Raw genomic sequence first — 5,937 nt, 5'->3', positions numbered from 1 at the left:
CGATGGCTCTTGGAATCACGTGGGGCACTTTGCACCACCCACTCACCAAGCCCCGCCCCAGACGCTGATTGAGCTGGTCAAGGAGGGTGGTTCGGATCTCCAGGTGATTCTCACGTCCCAATGAGGTACAGGTGAGAGGGAGCCTCAGCGGCGCCCCGCACCTTCAGGCGCTACAGCCTCGGAGACCCTCAGACGGCCGATCAAGAGGCGAGGAGCAGGGACATCTCCCACCAGGAAAGGGTTTGCATTCTGGGTGTTTGAGGCTTCCAGGATCTGGCTAGATTGAGTGGCCTCATCCTACAATTGGCTAAAAGCTTAAACTTAAAGCTGCTATTGAACAGTTAACAAATGTTTCTTCCCAAGGCTGGCAAAAAGATTGGGAGGTGGTGAGAATGGGTCTGCTTCATATTGAAATGGAAATAGGAACAAAATTTCATATATTTCTTCAACAAATATTGAGTACCCACTTTGAAGAAAATGGCAACCCACTCCAGTAGTCTTGCCTGGAAAATACCATGGACAGAGGAGCCTGGCGGGCTACAGTCCGTGGGGTCACAAAGAGTCGGAAACGACTGAGAGACTAAGCAACCGTGTGCAAGACCTAGCTTGCAACAGTGAACAAGATGACCTGGTCCCTGACCTTCCAGCAGGAACAGAGATGGGCGCACCCAGTAGAGTGGGAACAGGGCAGCAATTGGGGTAGGGGCAGTCAGGGAGGGCTTCCTGGAAGAGGTGATGCTCGAGCCAAGTCTTCAGGAAAAGAAGTTAGTGGGTAAAAAACTGGAAAAAAAAAAATCCTCCAGGTCGAACAAGGCACTGAGGCAAGAAAACTAGTCATGGTTCCCTTGGGAACAGAGGTCATTTGGGATGGCTAAAGGGACACTGGGGTCAGGTGCCAGGGCAAAGATGGCCTGGTGTATGGGGGAGGGGCAGAGGGAGCTGTCCTCTCTGGTCCAGGCAAGCAGGGGTTGCACTGTCTGTTGTTGCTTAGTCTCTTTTAAGTTGTGTCTGATTCTTTTGCAACCCCATGGACTGTAGCCCCCCAGGCTCCTCTGTCCATGGAATTGTCCAGGCAAGAATACTGAAGTGGGTTGCCATGCCCTCCTCCAGGAGATCTTCCCGACCCAGAGATCAAATCCATGTCTCCTGCATTGGCAGGCAGGTTATTCACCACTGGGCCACCAGGGAAGCCCTTGTACTGTCTGTACGGGATTTTAAATCAATGATAAAATCAATTGCGTCTGTTTGCTTTTTGAGCCAGGAATTCCGAACAGTGTCCGTGGGCTGTGCCTACCTTGTTACTCACTCTCTGAAGGTGTTTGGATTTCATCCTGAGAGCAGCAGGCAGCCTCTGAAGGCCGCAGCAGGAGGCTGCGTTCTTCTTTGCCTGATTTTTATTTTTATTTTTTTAATTATGAAAGGTTCCAAATTTGTAAATGTGGAGAAAAGCGTACAAATGGATCCTCAGGGACACCCAGGCCCTATAATCACCAATGCCATCTTCTTTCCTCTCCCCCAACCTATTTATTGATTTTTGGTTGGTGTGTTTTAAAGAAAATCATCAGACATCATATCATTTCACCTGTAAACATTCAGAATGAATCTCTGAATCTCTGACAGATAGACTTAAAAAGCTAAAACCAAAATATCACGATCACACCTACCAAAAGCAGCCATCATTCTTCAAGGGTCGGTTTAGAACAGTTAGGCTAGCCTCGGGGCCGAGGGGTAAGAGGAGGATGCTTACCCAGGTGGGGCTGGAAAGTGGACGTGTTTGACTTCAGGATACCGGGGTTTCGGCATGGGAGGAAAGCCAAGGTTCTGAGTGGGTAAAGGGGGGAATTCAGGCTTGGACCCACACATCCAGATACCTGGAGAACCTTGAGGTAGGGATGCAGAAAAAGCCAGTCGTCTCAGAGCTCGGACAGGACTTGGTGAGCCATCGGAGGCAGTGGTGACTGACAGTGACAGAGATGTAAGTTAAAATTGTGGTTTCCACTATTATATTCAAAATGCATAACCAACAAGGACCTACTGTCGAGCACATGGAACTCTACTCAGGTGTTATGTGCCAGCCTGGATGGGAGGGGAATTTGGGGGAGAATGGCTGCATGTATAAGCATGCTGAATCCCTTCACTGTTCATCTGAAACTATCACAATATTCTTAATCAGCTATGCCCCAATACAAAATAAAAAGTTAAGTTTGAAAAAAAAAAAAAACCTGTGGGTTCAAACCGAGGTGGCTGGTGAGGGATGGTGACAGAAAAGAGGGGTTTGGGATGACTTACAGGAGGCCTGACCCCCTCAGGATCTAAGGATCCAAGGCCTCCCTGTTCTGCCCAAGGCATTTGAGATAACCTACCTCTGTCCACCTGCACCCAGGCCTGATGGTTACCTGGTCACTTCATCACAGCCATCCCCGCCTTGGCCTGTGCCCCTTGAGGCTTTTACACACACACACACACACACACACACACCCCTGACAGATCCTTTACACATTTAAGTCAAGTTACATCACCTTGCTGCTCAAACACTCCAGTGCTCCCCAGCATCCCTCCAATTGCCTGTGGGGCCCTTCAGGCTCTGTCTCACCCCCATCCCATCCTTCTGGCTTCACCGCCTCTGCACTCCGCCCCAGCCACCCTGGCCTCCTCACGGCCCTGCAGACGCATCAGGACCACGCTGGCCTCAGGGCCTTTGCACCCGCTGTTCCCTGTGCCGCCCTCACTTCCTTCAGGTCGCAGCTTTTAGAGACCACTCCTGGTCACCCTATCTAAAATCAAGTTCAGTTCAGTTCAGTTTGGTCACTCAGTCGTGTCCAACTCTCTGCAAACCCATGGACTGCAGCACGCCAGGCCTCCCATCACCATCTCCCAGAGTTACCCAAACTCATGTTCATTGTGTCGGTGATGCCATCGAACCATCTCATCCTCTGTTGTCCCCTTCTCCTGCCCTCAATCTTTCCCAGCATCAGGGTATTTTCAAATGACTCAATTCTTCACATCAGGTGGCAAAGTATTGCAGTTTCAGCTTCAGCATCCGGCCTTCCAATGATTATTCAGGACTGATCTCCTTTAGGATGGACTGGTTGGATCTCCTTGCTGCCCAAGGGACTCTCAGGAGTCTTTTCCAGCACCATAGTTCAAAAGCATCAATTCTTCAGTGCTCAGCTTTATTTATAGTCCAACTCTCACATCCATACATGACTACTGGAAAAACCATAGCTTTGACTAGACAGACCTTTGTTGGCAAAGTAACGTCTCTGCTTTTTAATATGCTGTCTAGGTTGGTCATAGTTTTCTTCCAAGGAGCAAGTGTCTTTTAATTTTATGGCTGCAATCACCATCTGCAGTGATTTTGGAGCCCCCCAAAATAAGGTCTGTCATGTTTCCACTGTTTCCCCATCTGTTTGGCATGAAGTGATGGGACCGGATGCCATGATCTTAGTTTTCTGAACGAGCCTCCCTATCCCTGCATCCATATCTGACTTACTTCATCCTGTGGGTCTCCTGGGCAGCACTTGCTAACATCTGAAATACTGTATGTTCCCTTACTTGTTTATTTTCCATCCCCACCCCTGAAATGGAACAAAAGCTCTATGAGGGCAGGAGTGTTGTTTGTTTGCTTCGTCCCCACGGCCCGGAAGCGTCATTGCTGGTTGTATCTGCTGAATGCCAAAGCGGGCATGCTGGCTTCAGAGCCAGGCTCTCCCCCTGCCCATGGTGCTCCGAGTGCCCCCCTCCATCACCCAGGATGTACCCTGGGTGTACCATGGGGCACGCTCAGTATCCTTCCCCAGCCAAGCACTGAGCCAACGTCCTTTGAATAAATCTCATTGCCTTACCTCACGGAGCCCACAGTCGCCACCCAGAGGGCTGGAAAAACATCAGGAAGATCACTTTGGATGGAAGTGAGTCCTTCAGTGGAGGCCGCTCCATCTTCTCCGACTCCTATTGCTCCAATCGTGCGGAAGGGCCACCCCATCCACCCAGGCTTGGGGCCTGACCTCAGCCTCCCCTTCCATCCCCTTCCTCCACAGCCCCACCCTCCCCTGAGGCCCGCTCTTAGACCCTCTGCTCGGGGCTGACCCCTGGGACCCGTCGCCCACTGGCCTGGAAGCAGGTTCCTGCAACACCTTCCCACAAACTCCTACCTGGATGGGTTTGTTGACCTGTTGGTTTAACCTGCCTTGATGCCTCTAATGTAGGGATTACCAATCCCATTTCACAGAGAGGAGACTGAGGCTGCCGATGTCGATGTGAATGGCCTGAGGTCACATGATGGGAAGACAGGGTCTGTGTGGCCCCATCTTTGCCCTTGTGCTGGGGTCACACCTGACTCCCCCTTCTTTTATTTCCTTTCCTTTCGTTTCCTTTCATCCCTCCCTCCCTCCCTCCCTTCCTTCCTCCTTCCCTTCCCCCATTTTCTTATGGTTGTAAAATACCATAACATAAAATTGACCATTTAACCATTTTTGAGCTTACAGAGCGGCATTAAGTATATTCACATTCTTATGCAACCATCCCCACCATCATCACCAGAACTCTCTGCATCTTCCCAAAGAGAAACTCCGTCCCCACTGAACACCTGCCCCCCAATCCTCCCCGCCCCCATCCCTGGCCCCACCCTTCTACCTTCTGTCTGTGCGTGTAACCCTTCTGGGGACCTCATATAAGTGGAATCATACAGTGCTTGTCTTTCTGGGACTGGCTTATTTCACTCAGCGTGATGTCCTTGAGGCCTGTCCATACTGTAGCAGAGGTCAGAATTTCCTTCCTTCTGATTTATTTCTTTAAAACAAGAACACATTTTTCATGGTTTTGTAGCATCATTGACACTGTTATTTATAGTAGCCTCCCAGTGGGGGAGACGGGGGAGCATTTACCATTGACTGTGTTTATAATGGCCAGTGCAGGCCAGTAGTAAATGCAGACGGATTTCTACTTGGTTTTCATTTTTGTCTTTAAATCCTGTAAGGTCAGGGTCCTTCCCACTTGTTACCCACATCCTCAGCCACCTGCTCCACCATCCCCCCGACTCTGTACATCACTGGTTATTAATAAATGCCTGTTCAGGTTTATTACTACTGTTGAAAGGGTTTTAAGAAAACCCAGATTGGAGAACTGATGTCACCATTCCTCAGGGGATACAAGGAAGGTTTTGTCCTTGAGGCCGGTCTTTGGGAATCCACGGCTCCTGATGAATGCAGCTGTCACCCTCTTGGCTTCTGAGAGTGCGTGTATGTGTCTTGTGTGTGTCTCTGTCTCTGTGTCCATGTCTGTGTCTCTGCGTGTGTGTCTCTGTGTCTGTGTATGTGTCTCTGTGTGTCTGTCTCTATGGGTGCCTGTGTATCTTTGTGTGCATGTGTCTGTGTCTGTGTGTGTGTGAGTGTGAGTGTGTGTCTCTGTGTCCGTGTCTGTGTGTGTCTGTGTGTGCATGTGTCTCTGTCTCCGTGTCTGTGTCTCTGTGTCCGTGTCTGTGTGTGTGTGTGTGTGTGTGAGTGTCTCTGTGTCCGTGTCTGTATGTCTGTGTGTGCATGTGCCTGTGTCTCCGTGTCCATGTCTGTGTGTCTGTGTGTCTGTGTGTCTGTGTGTGTGTGTCTCTCTCTCTGTGTCCGTGTCTGTGTGTCTGTGTGTGTGCATGTGAGTGTGTGTCTCTGTGTCCGTGTCTGTGTATCTGTGTGTGTCTGTGTGTGCATGTGTCTGTGTCTCCGTGTCTGTGTGTGAGTGTGTGTCTCTGTGTCGGTGTCTGTGTGTGTGTGTATCTGTGTCCGTGTCTGTGTGTCTGTGTGTGCATGTGTCTGTGTCTCCGTGTCCGTGTCTGTGTGTGTATATATCTTTGCGGCTGTGTCTGTGTGTGTACACACACGTATCAGGAAGTCCTCAGGTCCTAGAGGGACTTCAGCAGCCTAAGGATGCTGACCCAGAATGGCTCAT

The sequence above is a fragment of the Bos taurus genome, chromosome 25, assembly GCF_002263795.3.
Source record: "Bos taurus isolate L1 Dominette 01449 registration number 42190680 breed Hereford chromosome 25, ARS-UCD2.0, whole genome shotgun sequence".
Classification (NCBI taxonomy): Eukaryota; Metazoa; Chordata; class Mammalia; order Artiodactyla; family Bovidae; genus Bos; species Bos taurus.
This window is presented reverse-complemented; position numbering follows the sequence as displayed.